Genomic DNA, 18,474 nt, shown 5'->3' on the forward strand with positions numbered 1-18,474 from the left:
TGGGCGTGGCCAACTTGATGTCACTTACGTTGAGGGGTGCTTCACCTCGCCCGCCCTTATGACTGTGGGGATGCTGCAACAGTTGTGTCATAAGTCACTTTTTTCAGTGTCCTTGTAACTTTGAATGGTCACTAAATAAAATATTGTAAGTCAAGGATTACCTGTACAAAAATACAAAAAGCTACTTTGTTTGCAAAAAGTTACCCTAAATACCAGTCATTGGATTAGAAATGGGGAATACACAGTGAAGATCAATGAGTCATAACTGTCATGGAAACCTAAACCATTCTGTTTGAATACCTTCCTTTTCCTCAGCAATACCTCCAACCCGGAGTTACAAATCAGGCAGGTTGCCAGAGCACATTGAGGAATTAAAATAGTTAAAATACAAGGATAACTATCAGCAGCCAAGTTACTCTTGCTCATAAAGTGAAACCCTTTAGCAGAGAGGTCATTTAAGATCTCCAGAAAGTGGGTGGGCATATTTGGGCTACAAAATGCCAAGCTAAATTAACATCTTGAGTGAGGGCTAATCCCATTCTGCCTTTGTTCAGACCTTGCTGCAGGGAATTTTTGCCTATGAATACATCTATCTCTTTATCTCTTAAGTGCTGACATCTTCTGTGGGCTATTAAGGAAGGTGGGGACTGGTTTCTCCCTCTAAGAAAATATATTTCCCCATTTCTCATTCAGGGAAATATATTCTTTTAATATTTCTCAGAATATTTCATTCTTCTAGGAGAGGGGTGAGTGCTAATTTTCTACAATTGGTGCCATGTTACTATGCCATATTATCATGTGAGAAAACTAAAACAAATTGGAAGGAGGAACCACTTATTATCAGTGAGCAATCATGTGCCTTGGCTACTCCGAAGCAATGCAAGAGACTCCTGTCCCAAAGGTGCTTTTTCAAGAGGCAACTGGACTTTCTGGAAATCAAGAAAGTTCCGTTGCCTCTTGAAAACACCTTTGGGACAACCATGACCTGGATGACTGAAGAATTCCCATAGACAAGAGACTCCTGTGCTCAGTGAACTGACAAAGCAATTTCCCACCCAGGAGAAACAATCATTAGATCCATTTGTACCACTTAAAGATACCAGCTGGTCTTACTCACCTCACAAGATATCCTTATGTAATCATCCAGATTTAAGGAAAGATCACATGCCCCCAGAAAGGCAGTAAAAAATCAGACAGAATGCCAAGCTTGCATCCTGCCTCTCAGCTATTTCTTCTATGGCTAAGCCAACCTTTCTGTAAATAGCTGTTCCAGCTGTGTTGGAAGTATACTCCAAAAAGCTTAAAACAACCCGTTAACAATCTTTAAGAAAGTCAAGGAATTAAAGTACCACAAAAAATGGGGGTGGGGGGCTGCCGAACTGCCGCCAATGGGTCTTCGGACCGGAACCATCCTGCAGGAACAGGGATGGAAGAGAGGCACCTCGGACGACCAGAGGAACAGGCAAGTTCCTCATAGGTCGGAGGGAGCTCTCTGTGAGTCGGCAATGGGGGGTGGCAGCCATGGCGGCTGCCACGAAGCTGGGACAAACCAGGCAAGTGATGTGCAGGAGGAAAGTGGAAAAGAGCAATGCCTTTTGAAGCCGGGTGAGTGACAACCAACCAGGCTTGAAACAATGTTTGGAGTAATGGCTTTTTATTTTGTAAGACCCCTAGCCTTTAATTAGCAGCTACGGAGCTAAGGGGCATGGAAGATTTTAAGATGAAATTTTTAAAAGAAAAGAAAAAGATCCGATTGAAAATTGATATTTGAATAGACTAAATTTGAAAAATAAACATTGAGACTTGGTTCAAAATTGAATAACACCTGGTCTAAAATGAAACATTGTAACTGGCTTCTTGTTTGGGAACATTGTGAATACTTCAGATAACAATGATGGGATTTTGGAGATGGAGCTGTTTTTTCTTTGTCTGCCAGATGATTTGACTTTGTTGAAAAAAAAGGGAAAGTATGATGGAACTCTTATAATCGGATTAATCGGCGCAGGAACAAAAGAAGTTAAATGGCGCAGGAACAAAAGAAGAAAAATGATATGATTTGTTTGAAATAGAAGTAAGAAAAAGAACTAAATTGATATATGGAGAATTAAATCGTGAACATTGAAACTGAAATGGAATATATGTTACAGACAAGGAAATGAGGAATGATATACACACGGCTGGAAAAAAGAAGATAGAAACAATGTGATTAAAAATAAAGCAATATATAGATGGACAGTAATAATAAAAAAGGTTTTTATAGATTAATAAAAATGAATATGAATATGAGAAGAATTTAATATAATATGTAAAAAATTGAAATAAAGAAAAAAGTAAGAATATGAGAGGAATAGAATATATTAATAGAAATTTACTAATTTATATAAGGAAGGGTTTGCAGTAAGAACTAAGCCTCAATGTTAAATTGTTATAAAGATGATAATGATAATGTGATTGAATATTAACAAGTAATGTATTGATGGATGGTAAAATTTTAAAAAAAGGGTGATTATGCTGGGATAAGCAGCAAACTAAGATGATTATGCTGGTATAGACAGCAAAACAGAGAATTATACTGGGTATAACAGTAAAATATAAAGAAAATTATGCTGGGTTTGACAGCAAAACAAGATGATTATACTGGGAATAACAGTAAAGATAAAAATAATTATGCTGGGATTGACAGCAAAAATGATGATTATACTGGGAATAACAGTAAAACCTAAGAAGAATATGCTGTGATTAACAGTCAAAAGAGGATGATTAAGAGGAAGATTATATACTGGGATAAACTTTTAGAAATAAAAATTGACCATGCTGGAATTGATACTAATAATGAAATGATTATGTTGTGATTAAAAGGGTTAAGCTGAGATAAATAGTAAAATGAAGATGATAAATGCTAACAGTTAAAATATTGTGTGAATATTTTGTTGATTTATATCTTTAAGATATATTCATCCATGTTAAAAGGAAAAGAAATTGAAATGATACTGAATTAAGGATTTTAAGATTAGTGTAATGGGTTTTAAGAATTTTTTCTTCTTTCAGATAGAATGTATGGCAATAATGTTAGAGAAAATTAAGTTGTGTTATTTGAAAACTAAGATTTATGGTGAAATAATAGAAGGTAATTGATTTGTGTAAAATGATATAAATTAGGATTTTTTTTTCTTTTTTTCTTTTTTTTATGGTAATTAGCGGAGATTCGGGAAAAGCTTTTGTTAAAGAGGAATTAGTAATTGTACCTACTTATGACCGGATCAATGGCTCGTCCAAAAAAGATTTTTGTATATTTATGTGTTTTAAAAAAATAAAAAAAAATGTTCAAAAAACAAAACAGAACGAGGGGGGGGGGGAAATGCCAGAGAAGCACAATCTACAGACAGAAAGTCTGGGCATAAGGTTTACAATGTAACAAGCTTAACCCAGAGGCAATTTCTGAAAACACTTAAAGCAGCAGGGCAATTAAGATAAGGATTAGGCTAGAAATACAGGCATACCAGAACGTTTCCTTCCTGCTTCCCTTGCAGCCCTGTAAAGTGGGAAAACATTTCTTCCAACAACCGGTTCTCTGAACTGCTCAGAAAATTAACATCCAGTTCGAGAGAACCGATGCAAATCAGTAGCAACCCACTTCTGCTTGTTAGATACAGTGAATAATGGTCTATTGTAATATTAACTATTTGCACTTCATATTTTTAAGATCAGTTGCATTTAGTTCAAGTGAATTATGGACATTACATTTTTTTTGGTAACAAGATACATTATGTTTACTGAAAATGACTGGTCAGTTAACATTTATGATCTGAAATAGTAACATGTTTTTCTGGTATATTCTTTTCACTGGCGTACTGTTGTTTTTAGAACTCATTCACAGATTTACCATGTAAAATTAAATAACTAACAGTCTACTTGAATTCTTATCACCTCTCATTACTTTCTCATTGTAGATGAACAAAATGATATTTTAAAAAATCACACACTGCACAAAACGTAAGTTAAAGAGGCTTCCGGTTGGCTCCGTGGCGATTCAGACGGGGAATTAGCGGGTCTCCTCGGAGCCCCGCGAAAACCCCGTCTGTCAAGCTTCCGCCGGCAGGTCTGTGGACCTACGCTGTGTTGTAGGGACGGGGTTAGAGAGGGACCCCTCGGACGGCCGAGAGGAACAGGCAGGTTCCTCGGGGCCGGAGGATTTCCCCCTGCACCGGCGGCGGTGGATGCAGTAGCCATGGCGGCTGCCTCGAGACCGTGGCAACTGGAACAAAAGGATGTGCAGGAGGAGAAGCGGAGAGTGGAGCAAGGAGTTTGAAAGCCGGGTGAGTGGACTACTGCCCAGGCGGGAACTGCCCATAAATCCTGGATTACAATAAGTGTGCCCCAGGCTTAATAGCGGCTGAAAACTATGGGGGCAAAAAGGCTTAAATAAATGCTGGAAGGAAAAGACCTGTTGATGGATAGCGTTAATTACTGACTTCTTGGAAACGATCTCACTATAGATTTGGTTTTTTTTTTTTTTTGTGACTAAATGAGAATGGATTATGTTTGAGAGAGAGGAAAAAGAAGAGGAAATAAATACGCTCTTAAAAGCAAAGACAAAAGACAAACGGGAATAGACAAAATGGTTGCCAGCTGAGAAGTGAAAGTGTAAATTCCAGATTGCTTGTTAATTGAAAGAGAAACTTTGTTGCTTGTTACTTAAAGTGGATTATTTTGAGAAAAAAACTCAGGAGGCTTGACTTTGGATATATAATCTGTTTATTGGAGGATTTATTGAAGATCAGAAAGAAGAAACTAAATGGAATAATGAAAACTAAACTAATAAGCGTGGCAACAAGAAAAAAAGGCACGGCAATAAAAGAAAGACATGATACGATATATGGAATAGTTAACTCAGAACTAATTTTATAGAACTTATAACTTTGATGACATTGAAATGGAAAAGAAACATACTTAGACAGATTGGAGAAAGAAAAAAAATGGAATATATTATGTAACAAGATAACAAAATACTACAGTTTGATTTAAATGGATGTAATGGTGTCTGGGTGTTTGATGTTTGAATAATGTTAGGAGATATTTTCCTTCTTCTCTTTGTTCTTTCTTTGTTTTCTTTTCACTTTTTTCTTTTTTCTTTTGTCTTTTTTCCCCTCTACTTTTTTCTAATTCTTTTTTTAATCTCTTTTGTCATATTTCTAGTCTCTTTCCTTTCTTTATTTTTGCTTCCTTTTTCTTTTTTATTCTAACTATTATAAATATTGTTACTATTCTCTCTCTTTACTATTTTCATTGAAATGGATTTTATAAATATACAAATAATTTGATTAGAAAACAAGAGTACAAATGATTGAAAAACATGATTTTTGGATGTTCTAATGCCTTTTTAAATTTTGAATCTTTAATAAGCTCTATTTACAGATCTAATAATTTAGAAGAAAATGTTTTTCTAGGTGCTGGATATCAAAAAGAACTATTTACAGACTTAATAATTATAGAAAATTGATTTTAAAGTGACTTTAAATGTCACTTTACTTATAGAAAATAAGGAATAAGCATGGAACAGGAGAAAGCCTAGGAGAGAATAGGAGCTAAGATATTTGTTGATATACATTCTTATTTTAAATTAGTAAAAGATATGGAGGAGAATGGATCGAAAAATAAATATGGGTAATACATTGTGAATTAATTTAAAGTTAAAAAACTGAATAAGAGATGTAGGAATGGAGGAAAACATAAAGCTGGACAATAACTAAAATAAAATGTTATGACCAGCTAAACAAATGAAGTTAGGAGCGGAGGGAAGCATCATACTGGAGAACAGTTCAAGCAAAGCTGGGAACCAGTTTAAAAAAAAAAAAGAGTTAGGAGTGGAGGAAAGCACGTACTGGGTAACAGTTAAAGCAAAACTGTGAACTAGCCAAAAAATAAAAAGTTAGGAGTGGAAGAAAATATATCTGGAAATCAACTGAAATAAAGTTGTGAACCAGTTAAAAATAGGGGTTGGAGCGGAGGAAAGCATTGCTGGAAAGCAACTATTTGTGTAGTGAGCCAGTTTCATAATAGATCTAGGAGGAGTGAAGGAGATAACGTTGGGGTGTAGTTAAAATTATATTGTGAACCAGCCTAAATAAGTAAGGTTAGAAGTGGAGAAAAGCATCCCTGGAAAGCAGTTGATTAAGTTGTGAACCAGGCAAAAAATAAACTTAGGAGGAAGTGGAGGAGATAATACTGGAGAATAGTTAAGCCAAACAGTGAACCAGTTAAACAAATAGAGATAGAAGTGGTGGAAAATACAGCTGGGAAATAGCTATTTAAATTATGAACCAGCTAAATTCAGACTTAATAGTATTAGAGAACAAGCCAGAAGTAAACAAAATAAAGTATTTTGGGAGTAACAAATTATAGATGGAAATGTTGATTGATTTTGAAAAGACTTTAAGAGAGGAGGAAAATATTCTTTGTCAAGATCATGGATATTAGCTGCCATTTAAGAGAGGTAGAATATAGATTTGATGTAATGGGTTTTAGGAATGAGGAATATATATGAAATATTGATTGTTAAAATGACAGATTTGGAATGATGTCTATTTGGAAATAATTGTTTAGAATTTTGGGTGATATAGTAGAATGATAAATGTTTAGAATAAGATTTTCTTTTTCTTTCTTTTTTTTTAAAGATGTAAATGAATAAAATTTGGAACAAAATTGGTTGAGGGAATGTGAGTAATTGTACCTATTTTATACCGGATCAAATCCTTGCTCTAAAAAGATGTATTTTATGTTGTATGTCTAAAAAAATTCAAAAAAAAAATATTCAAAAAAAATAAATTAATTAAAGGAACTTTGTTACAACAGTACACTAAAGCATCACATCTGGTTGTGAAATTTTGCTGTGTATTAATGACTACATAAAGAATAAAAATGATTGTGAAATGTATTTCGCCAGTGAGTCACAAAAAATTACTAATGTTCCAAAATATAGACATTTTATGTGAAATAATTTTCAGTCTTTAATGAATTTTAATGAATAGAATAGAACACATTATTAGGCCAGGTGTGATTAGGCATAAAATGAATTTATCTCCGGTGTAGAAGCTCTCAGTGTACATGAAAGCAGCAGAGTAATAATTATCATGAAAATGATACTAAGGAGAGAGTAGTAGAAGAGATGAGAAGGATAATAATATTACAGATGTACAATATGGGTGAATACATTCAGACATAAGACAGTACTGTGAGGATTAGGTATTTAGCAGAGTGATGGCACAAGGAAGAAAACTGTCCCTATGTCTATTTGTTTTGGCATGCAATGCCCTATAGTGGTATCCTGCGGGAATGAGCTGTAACAATTTATGTCCAGGATGTGAGGGATCTCTAGTTATTTTCTCAGCCTGCCTTCTGATCTGCACAGTGTACAGGTCCTCAATAGAAAGCAGGCTGTTTGAGATTGTTTTTTCTGCAGTCCTAACTATCTGTTGGAGTCTGTACCTGTTCTGTTTAGTTGCTATACCAAACCAGACAGTTATAGAATTACATTGTTTTGCTTAATGAAATGAAATTTGTTGCTGGAATGTTTATTAAGAACTCCAGTGAGACACACAACTAGTTCCTTCAAATTTTTATTCAGCTTGTTACGAAAAAATCTTCATAACTGCCAGCCTTGATAGACTTAATAAAGTAAAAGGCATTATCAGTGATTACACATACTGTCTAAATTAGTGCTAAGTATTGACAGAACTAATAGTCTGCTCTCTACCATAAAGAAAAGGAAATTCTATATAATCTTGATACAAAAAGAGTGTTAGAAAATTGACGACTACAGTCCAGCAATAACACATCATTGTGTACATGAATGGAAGAAATTATAGAAAGAGAAGTCTGTGATATAGGAAAATCGGAATAGGTTCCAGAATAAATGTAGAAATACAGATTTTTTCTAAGCCATGGCTACTGTGAATGTAATACCAACAAAAGGGAGATTTTTCATATAGTTCATGATATCAGAGTCAATAAGTAGTAAATATGGTATTTTGAGATATACAGTACATAAATTTGTAATTTAAGTAATGTTTGAACAAATTTCCCTGGTTCGTTCTGTAGGAAGTTAGCATCCACCCCTTTCCTGGAAGAATGAAATATTTTAGGAAATATTAAAAAGGCAGAATATTATATTTTCCTGGATGAGAAATGGAGAAGCATGTTTTAAAAGACGAAGCAGCTCCCACCTTCTTGCCCCCCCACCCTTTGTCAATGGGCCAGAGGCAGAAACTCAATCTTTGTCAATGGACCATCATCTGCAACACAATATGACCCATCTAGCAACAGAAACTAACACAATAGGACCCATCTAGCAACAGAAACTCACTACATGGCACTTGGGAAGATTACATCAGCCAGCAAGGCTAGCTAAGACCCCCACCCCCTGAGAGTCTGACAACCAATCAGGATACTCTTTCAGGGCCCCAGGAAGTTCAAAGCCAGAGAGAGCATAAAATCTGGGGACTCGCTGTATCTCGCCCTTTTCTGTTCAGGAACTCAAGCCATGTGATCCTGTCCACCATTAAATCATCTTTCCAAGCAGTCTCCATGTTTCCAGTGTCTTTTTCCCCACTTGGAGCTGAACCCAGAAGGATATTTTTTCCTACAGTTCCCAGCTGGGAAGCAGTCACCGATGCCGAGAAGAAATAGACATGGAAGCAGCTCCCAGAAAAGGGATCCTTTACAGTAATTCAGGAAGGCAAGAAAAGTAGTGACACAGCTCAAGTGTGACTCTGAGCTGTTTATTCTTAATTCCCCTTTGGAGCTCCTGCAGCTTGATAGGTTTATTTGTGTGCCTCTAGTTAAAGTGATTGCCCTGGATCCTGTCTTCCTACCTTAATGGGTTAATCCTGTTCCTGGGGCTTTGTCTTTCCTATCTTGGGGGTTAATTCTGCCAGGAAAGAGGAAAAGGGGAGTTTCACGTGAGTTATTTTTTGCCTGATTCCCCTTATCTTAATGGCTATACTTAAGTATTTCTATTGTCAGCTCTGTTAGAAGGGCTGCTCTGGTCTTCTTTCAGCTGGTGCTTCTTGGTTTTCTTAAAGGGGGAAGGGCTGGCTTGAGTTTCTTGGCAGTGTTTTCTGAGGTTTCTGGTGTGAGGTTTCTGACACTGTCTTTTTGGGGTATACTTCCCACAGTAACATTTCCATTTGCTAGTATAAAATATTGTTTAAAAACAAATGACTGACTTTTTGTCCTTTCCTATGAAGTTGAGCTGTCATTTGCTGTACAATGGTATCATTGTTTATTTATTCATGAAATATGCAATTACATTTACTTCTGAGAAGCATGAAAATGTGTTATATTTGCTAAAGTTGGTTTGCCTATAATGCCACAGCTACAGCATTTAGTATATGCTTATCTTTTATTACATTATTACATGTAAAATTCTAAGAGGAGGTCATTACAATCATCCTGTATGTAAGAGTCATGGTTTAATTATATAAATAAATAAAAATTATATTTTATAATTTATATTTTAAGCAGCTCTTGTTAAAAACATATGCTTGCACAGTTGTATGTGGAAATTAGATCAATCCAACTTTTCTACATTATTTGGAATTAGTTGACTAATAGTATCCCGTAAATATTTATTCAGAAGTAAGTCCTACTGATTTAATAGGATATTGAATAGGATTAGGAATTTAATAGGATATTAAATAGAATAAGTAACACTATTTTTCTTGGAAGAAATGTTTTTTAATCATATAAGACACACAAAACAATAGCCAAATATAGTGCATATAATCTTGGTTGCCTATGTTTTTAATATTGGAAGGAAAGACGTAGTAGTTTCACCCTGAAGGCAAACCATCTGCTATCTCAGAATACAAGGTGAAAAGAAAAGCAGTTTCTTTTAAATTGTTTCTTTTTTAGCTCTCAAGTGGGAAGGAATAGTTGGCGTATGTAGAAAACTCTAATCATGTCTTAATGTTTAATGGTGTGGAGAAGAAAAGGGTGAGTTTAATTTTTAAATAGCTTTTCAGTGATAGAGTTGTACATTGATAGATTAAAGTTTGAATTTACATATTTGTGTAGGAAAGCATTCAAGCATGTTCACATGCTAAAAATATGTAAGTTTTCACCAGACATCATACTGTAAGCCAAAAATTATTAGTGTGTGTATTTTTGTATTACTTTTTATTGCTCATCTATCCATAGCAGACAGCTGCTGTCTTTTACTATCCAAAATCCATTTCATGACAATTGGACAATACATTTGGGGGATAAATTGATATCTGTCCTAATGGCACCTGTTAGGAAGTACCATTATCTGCTTAGGTGAAAAAAAATCGAGATAAGAATTAACTGATAATTATGAATTATAAACATGGTAGGAAGTGACGTCTGATGGAAATAGTATCCACTGTTTAATAAGCTCATGCAACCAGAAAGAAGAACACAATTGGTGAAAGCAAAACAATGGTGCAAACACACTACAGCTTGATTTTGTTGAAACAGCAAACAAATCCAATTATTTTGTGCACATAAAAGCAGAGAGTTCCTAGGAAGTTAAATTTATGAAGTAATGTTTAAATTCAAATGAAAGATATCTGAATATTGATGACGACATACAGAGGTGGGTTTCAGCAGGTTCTGACCAGTTCTAGAGAACTGGTAGTGGAAATTTTGAGTAGTTCGGAGAACCGGTAGTAAAAATTCTGATTGGCCCCGCCCCCATCTATTCTCTGCCTCCCAAGTCCCAGCTGATCGGGAGGAAATGGAGATTTTACAGTATCTTTCCCCTGCCACGCCCACCAAGCCACGCCCACAGAACCAGTAGTAAAAATTTTTGAAACCCACCACTGGCCGCATATATATAGAGAGAAATTTGAATACTGTAGATAGAGAAAGTGACTGACCCTATCTACTACTATACATTATTTTTACTGGCTGTAGGGCAGCTATTTTTGTGATGGTTCATCATATTTACAGCAGTAGAAATTGTTTTCTGATTATTATTTTTTTCTCCAATCAAAATTTACCACTTGATCCAAGAAAGTTTATAATGAATTACTAAATAGACAAGCGTTCAGACTATTATATATAATAAGATATTGTATGTATTTGATAGAACTTACGTTTATGCTACAATCTTCAATGATAAAATCAGTGATAATATGAATTAAAATTGACTATCTTTGTAAGATTACAACCAATTACCAATAAATATGAATATAAGAAGACAAATACATCTTTTACTGAAAGTGCATTAGGATTTTTAAGCAGTTCTCAGACAGAAAGATTATTTTTCCCTTTATGAATTAGGGATTTCATAGAAAAATGCATAATCATCAAATTGTTGTTTAGCAAAATATAGTGTGGCTACATATTTCATGAGTAAAATCTAGCGATAGATACCTTACATTCAACTTATAAGAGTAAATTTTATCTATATTATGTATTCAATTTTATTCTCTCTGTTATTCTTCCTGTTGTTAGTCGTGTCTGACCCATCACGACCCCATGGACAACGTTCCTCCAGGCCTTCCTGTCCTCTACCATCCCCCGGAGTCCATTTAAGCTCATGCTCACTGCTTCAGTGATTCCATCCAGCCACCTCATTCTCTGCCGTCCCTTTCTTTTGCCCTCAATCATTCCCAGCATTAGGCTCCAGTGAGTCCTTCCTTCTCATTAGGTGACCAAAGTATTTGAGTTTCATCTTCAGGATCTGGCCTTCTAAAAAGCAGTCAGAGTTGATCTCCTCTAGGACTCACTGGTTTGATCGCCTTGCAGTTCAAGGGACTCACAGGAGTCTTCTCCAGCACCATAGTTCAAAGGCCTCAATTCTTTGGCACTCAGCCTTCCATATGATCCAACTTTCACAGCCATACGTTGCAACTGGGAAAATCATAGCCTTAACTATACACACTTTTGTTGGCAGGGTGATGTGTCTGTTTTTTAGTATGTTATCTAGATTTGCCATAGCTTTCCTCCCCAGGAGCAAGTGTCTTTTAATTTCTTGGTTGTAGTCCCCATCTGTGGTGATCTTGGAGCCCAGGAAATAAAACCTGTCACTACCTCCATATCTTCCCCATATATTTGCCAGGAATTGAGAGTGACGGGTGCCATGATCTTAGTTTTCTTAATGTTGAGTTTCAAGTCAACTTTTGCACTCTCCTCCTTCACCCGCATCAAGAGGCTTTTTAATTTCTCTTCACTTCCTGCCATTAGAGTGGTATCATCTGCATATCTGAGGTTGTTGATATTTCTCCCGGCAATCTTAATTCCAATTTGTGATTTATCTAGCCGCGCCTTTCTCATTATGTGCTCTGCATATAAGTTAAATAGGCAAGGTGACAGTATACAGTCTTGCTGAACTTCTTTCTCAATTTTGAAGCAATCAGTGGTTTCCTGTCCAGTTCTCACTGTTGCTTCTTGACCCACATATAAGTTTCTCAAGAGACAAATAAAATGGTCTGGTACTCTTTAAGAACTTGCCACAATTTGTTGTGATCCACACAATCAAAGGCTTTAGCATAGTCAATGAAGTAGAAGTATATTTTTTTCTGGAACTCCTTAGCTTTCTCCATGATTCAGCGTATGTTGGCAATTTGATCTCTAGTTCCTCTGTCTCTTCGAAATCCTGCCTGTACTTCTGGTAGTTCTTGGTCCACATACTGCTGGAGCCTAGCTTGTAGGATTTTGAGCATAACTTTGCTAGCATGTGAATGAGTGCAATGGTGTGGTAGTTTGAACATTCTTTGTCATTGCCCTTATTTGGAATTGGAATGTAAACTGACCTTTTCCAATCCTGTGGCCACTGTGGAGTTTTCCAAATTTGCTGGCAAATTGAGTGTAGCACTTTTACTGCATCGTCTTTTAAGATTTTGAATAGCTCATCTGGAATACCTCCAGTAGCTTTGTTGTGGCTCAGACTTCCTAAGGCCCATTTTTCTTAACATTCTAGGATGTCTGGCTTGAGGTCAGTATCGTGGTTATGAGGGACGTTAACCTCATTCTTGTATAGTTCTTCTGTGTAATTTTGCCCCGTTTCTTAAAACTTTTCTGCCTCTATTAGGTCCCTGCCATTTTGGTCCTTTATCATGCCCATCTTTGTATGAAACATTCCCTTCATATCTCTGGTCCTCACTATTCTATTGTTTTCTTCTATTTCTATGCACTTTAAGAAGGCATTCTTATCTCTTCTAGCTATTCTCTGGAATTCTGCATTCAATTGGATTCAATTTCTTTCTCCCTTACCTTTCGCTTCCCTTCTTTCCTCGGCTATTTGTAAAGCTTCCTCAGACAGCCATTTTGCTTTCTTGAATTTCTTTTTCTTTGGGATGGTTTTAGTTGCTACCTCTTATACAATGTTGCGAACCTCTGTCCATAGTTCCTCAGGCACTCTGTCTATCAGATCTAATTCCTTAAATCTATTTGTCATCTCTACTGTATATTCATCAGGGATATGATTTAGTTCATATCTGAGTGGCCTACTGCTTTTCCCTACTTTCTTTAAGCCTAAATTTTGCAACGAGAAGCTCATGATCTGAGCCACAGTCAGCTCCTGGTCTTGTTTTTACTGACTGTATAGAGCTTCTCCATCTTTGGCTACAGAGCACATAGTCAATCTGATTTCTGTGTGATGTCCATGTGTAGAATCATCTCTTGGGTTGTTGGAAAAGAATGTTTGCTATGACCATCTCTATTCTCTTGACAAGATTTTACCAGCATGTGCCCTGCTTCATTTTGTATTCCAAGGCCAAACTTCCAGTTATCTTTTGGCTTCCTACTTTAGCATTCCAATCCCCCATAATGATAAGGACATCATATTTTGGTGTTAATTCTAGAAGGTGTTGTAGGACTTCATAGAACCAGTCAATTTCATCCTCTTCAGCACCAATGGTTGGGGCATAGACTTGGATTACTGTGATGTTGAATGGTTTGCCTTGGATTTGAACTGAGATTATTCTATCATTTTGGGGATTGTATCCCAGTTTGCCTTGCCAGTAAATCAGTCCAGTAGTTACAGAATCTTCTTACTCAACAAACAGTAGTTGGTTAGAATAACAAACTCACTCTGGTTCACAAACCACGATGATTGCAGATCCATCCAACGATGATTAGCAGATAACAACTCCTCTCAATGGTAGCTTATCATAGCAGCTTCATCATCAAATGGCAGCATATCATAGCAGCAACTGAACATGTTACAATACCTTGCTTAAATACTCTCACAACCAGTCATTACCTAATTACAGCATGACTCAGCATTAAAGTCACCTAATACATTTACAGATTAAAGTTACAGTACACTTATATTGCCTGGACAACTGTTAGGCTCAAACTATATCCTAACAGTGTTGTAGGGCATCATAGAACCAGTCAATTTCATCCTCTTCAGCACCAATGGTTGGGGCATAGACTTGGATTACTGTGATGTTGAATGGTTTGCCTTGGATTCGAACTGAGATTATTCTATCATTTTGGGGATTGTATTCCAGATTTTCCTACTCTTATTGACTATGAAGGCTACTCCATTTCTTCTGAGGGTTTGCTGCCCGCAGTAGTATACCTGATGGTCATCTGAATTAAATTCATCCATTCCTGTCCATTTTAGCTCACTGATTCCTAAGATGTCGATGTTCAGTCTTGTCATTTCTTGTTTTTGACCATGTCCAGTTGCCTTGATTCATGGATTTACATTCCAGGTTCCTATGGAGTATAGATCTTTACAGCATTGGACTTTCCTTTAACCACCCGATACATCCACAGCTGAGTGTCCTTTCAGCTTTGACCCAGTGACTTCATTCTGGCGCTACTAGCACTAGCCCTCTGCTCTTCCCCAGAGCATATTGGAAACCTTCTGACCTGAGGGGCTCATCTTCCAGCGTCATATCTTTTTGCCTTTTGGTACTGTCCATGGGGTTTCCATGGCAAAGATACTGGAGTGGATACTGCCATTTCCTTCTCCAGTGGAACACGTTTTGTCAGAGCTCTCTGCTATGACCTGTCCATTTTGGGTGACCCTGTGTGGTATAGCTCATAGCTTCATTGAGCTACTCAAGCCCCTTTGCCACGACAAGGCAGTAATCCATGAAGGAGTTAAAGAATAATGTTATTATTATTAAATAATAATTATTTTATAATTATAATATATATTAATATATTAGTGGACTAAAATGAATATATTAAAATGTGTGAGTATATATATATATATGTGTGTGTGTATGTATGTATGTATGTATGTATGTATGTATGTATGTATGTATATGTATATATACAGTTCTTTATTGAACTTATTAATAAATAATAAGTTCAATAAAGGACATATTCATGAGAAAAAACAAAATAATTACCAGCCACCAATCCAGACACTAATCAAAATATATAACATCACAAACAAGGGTGATCCATTCACCCAATCAGGACTATTATTCAAGATGTTTCAAACTGCTTATTAGGGTGGGACCCATAAGATTTCAGGGGCACCTTATTTCAAAGAGCAGGTAGCATTGAAAGAAGACAAATTTCCTGAGTCCCAAAATATTATGTGTTTTAATCAAGGACACCTAGTGGGCAGGAATTGTAAAACACAGCCAGTCCCTCAAATAACCAAATCTTTTACCAGGTAGAGCTTTAATAAACAGTAACTTGAATTGTACTGTGAAGCGCATTTGCAACCGGTGCAGCTTAGAAAACAGAGGTGACATGGAGCACACTAAGGCAAGCTGTCACTGCTCATATCACTTGCATTCTGGAGTTTGAAGTTTTTGGATGCATATAGTTCACATTGCATAATCAAGCTATGAGATGACAAGGGCAGAAGTTACAAGTTTATAAAAAATGTTTAAACATTATTTCAATTTTATTTTTTTAGTAAAAAGGTGTTTTTTTTTAACTTTCATTTATTTGTAAAGTTCCTTATGCAGCAAATATGTGATGTTTTTTTTTAAAAATCCACACAAGTGCAGTAAGGCTTATAAACTTTTTTTCTTTTCAACTATGAATGTGGATGGACAGTTGGTTGATAGCAAAATGTTTATCTAAATCTAAATACATTTTACAATAAATTATGTTATTCCCAAGTAAGCCAGTAACTATAGGCTTTAAATTAATATTTAAAATATTAATGGAAAACATGCTTCTTGCTACAAATTTCTACAAACATAGAAATTTCATATGTCTATGTTGCATTACACTGGTATCCGTTTATATATTTCTAAATTTACCATTGCCTTACAAGATAGCAATATGTATTTTTGACCTTAGCTTGTAAGGGAAGTAATCCCAATTTTAAAATTATCTAAAACACTACATTAATGTGCTTATCTCTCTTCAAAGAAGGGTGTTAAATGGAGGAATTGTATATTCCCCCCCTTTATTAGATGGTACCGTGTTTTCCCGAAAATAAGACATGTCTGGATAATAAGCCCAATCAGGCTTTTCAGCACATGCGATGATATTGTCCACCCCTGCAAAATAATCCCCCCCACCAACTACTTACATGCATGGGCAGTCGGTCCCGCCATTTTCTCTGGTTGTTGCCGTGCAACCAAAAGGCCGGGGAGGAAGGGGGGTTCATGCCCTCCCCTCCCTGTTCTTTGCACCGGCCAAGTGGCCCAACATGTCCCACTCCACCCCAATGGCAACAGCAGCCTGGCTGCTTCCCTTCCCCGCTGTCTCTTTATTTAGAGGGGTGGCAGATGGGGCTGGGAGAAACAAGATGCGTGGAGCGAGAAGTGGCTCCTCTTGCCCTCTCTTCTCCCCCCCCTCGCTAGGCATGGCAGGGCTCCTTCCCCTTGCTTAGCCACCCACCCCCTTTAGGGATGCAATTTGGGGGTGGCAGGTGGATCAGGCAAGAAGCGGGACGCAGGTCTTACCTTTCAATCTCCATTGCTTTCCTCACCGTTGCTTTCCTCACCGTTGTGTCCAGGGAAACCCGCTGTAAAAGAAAACCTTACGAGTTCAAGAAGTTTGATTGAACTTGCGAGAAAGTTTTCTTTTACAGTGTGTTTCCCTGGACACAATGGTGAGGAACATAACAGAGCTGGAAAGATAAGATGTGCATCCCGCTTCTCACCCACCCTAGCTGCCACCCCCAAAGTGCATCCCTAAAGGGGGCAGATGGCTAAGCGAGGGGCAGGAGCCCTGTCATGTCCAGCAAGGGGGGAGAAGAGATGGCAAGGGGAGCCAGGTCTTGCTCCACGTGTCTTGCTTCTCCCCCGCCCCACCTGCCACCCCTCTTGATAAAGAGATGGCGGGGAAGGGAAGCAGCTGTTGCCATTGGGGTGGGGTGGGACGTGTTGGGCTGCTCAGCCAGCACAAAGAACAGAGAGATGAGGTGATGGCAGTGACAGGACATCCAGTCCCATGCTCGTTGCCTCCACTCCAAAAATAATAAGACCGCCCGTTAATAAGGCTAAGCCCTTATTTGGGGTGGGGGGGGGTTTCAAAAGAAAATATGACTCTGTCTTATTTTTGGGAAAACACAGTAGATATAAGCTAGCAAACACACTGCTGATCTCAACTCTGAATGACATATGGCCACACACAAGAGATGTTTACAAACATATTGGTTTTCAGGTAATTGTATTATAAAGTGATACTTCAGTACTCAACTGCTTTGAAATTAATCCAATTTGGTGCTCAACACATTTTGATGTGAAAATTTTGTACTCATCGTTTATTTGGTACTCAACACACAAGCTACAACTTGTTGATGTTGGCTGCCTTGTGACTCACTACATTATTCTTTATTGGAAAAAAATTGGTACTCATCATTTTTGGTACACATCACACTTCCCAGAACCAATTAATGATGAGTACTGAGGTACCATTGTACTGGAGAGACTCCTATGAAGTTGCTTCAGTACAAACAGAAAATAGTTTAAGCAAGGCATATATATACTAGGTAGGGATTACTAACTAGTAAGGATACTATTGGTATCCAAGATTTTTTTAAAAAATTCTAAAATGTTTCAATGCCAATTATTTCTAATAAAGTTTCAAAAGAGTAAAGTAGACCTATTTCTGTACAAGGATCTGCTTTATGATTAGTCGTTTTAAGGGAAGAAGGGTATATAGTAATCAATGTTTATATAACTCTATTTTTTTCACATACTATCGTCATCTTTATTAAAAGAGCAATTATTTCTAGTCTCCCAAATGTCTGTTGAATTCATTCTACAACTTCTCACTTTCATAGGAAATGAATAGTCCCACAAATGTAAAAATTCAAATTAGTAATGGGTGAAAAAAATAATCTGATTTTCAATGCGAAATTGAACTTTATTTATATAGACCAACCTTAAATGCATTGCATGGAAGAATGTGCATATGATTTTATAAATACAGTATTTATGAGGAAGATACTATAATGTTCGCATGTGTGTTGTATAAATTAATTCAGAATTAATCTTTGGTGAATTCTGTGGGACATGCTTACATACAGAATGACTATGACTATTTCATTTATGAAAATTATGAGTTTTA

General features: G+C 36.7%; 1 protein-coding gene across 1 annotated transcript in view; it reads left to right on the forward strand.

Annotated features, from left to right (window-relative positions):
• Positions 1 to 18,474, forward strand: part of ROBO2 (roundabout guidance receptor 2) — a 722,028-nt gene that overhangs the window by 369,122 nt on the left and 334,432 nt on the right. The window lies entirely within an intron of this gene.

Source organism: Pituophis catenifer, unplaced genomic scaffold (genome assembly GCF_029215685.1).
Source record: "Pituophis catenifer annectens isolate HBS135680 unplaced genomic scaffold, rPitCat1.0.hap2 SCAF_4, whole genome shotgun sequence".
In the NCBI taxonomy this organism is placed as follows: Eukaryota; Metazoa; Chordata; class Lepidosauria; order Squamata; family Colubridae; genus Pituophis; species Pituophis catenifer.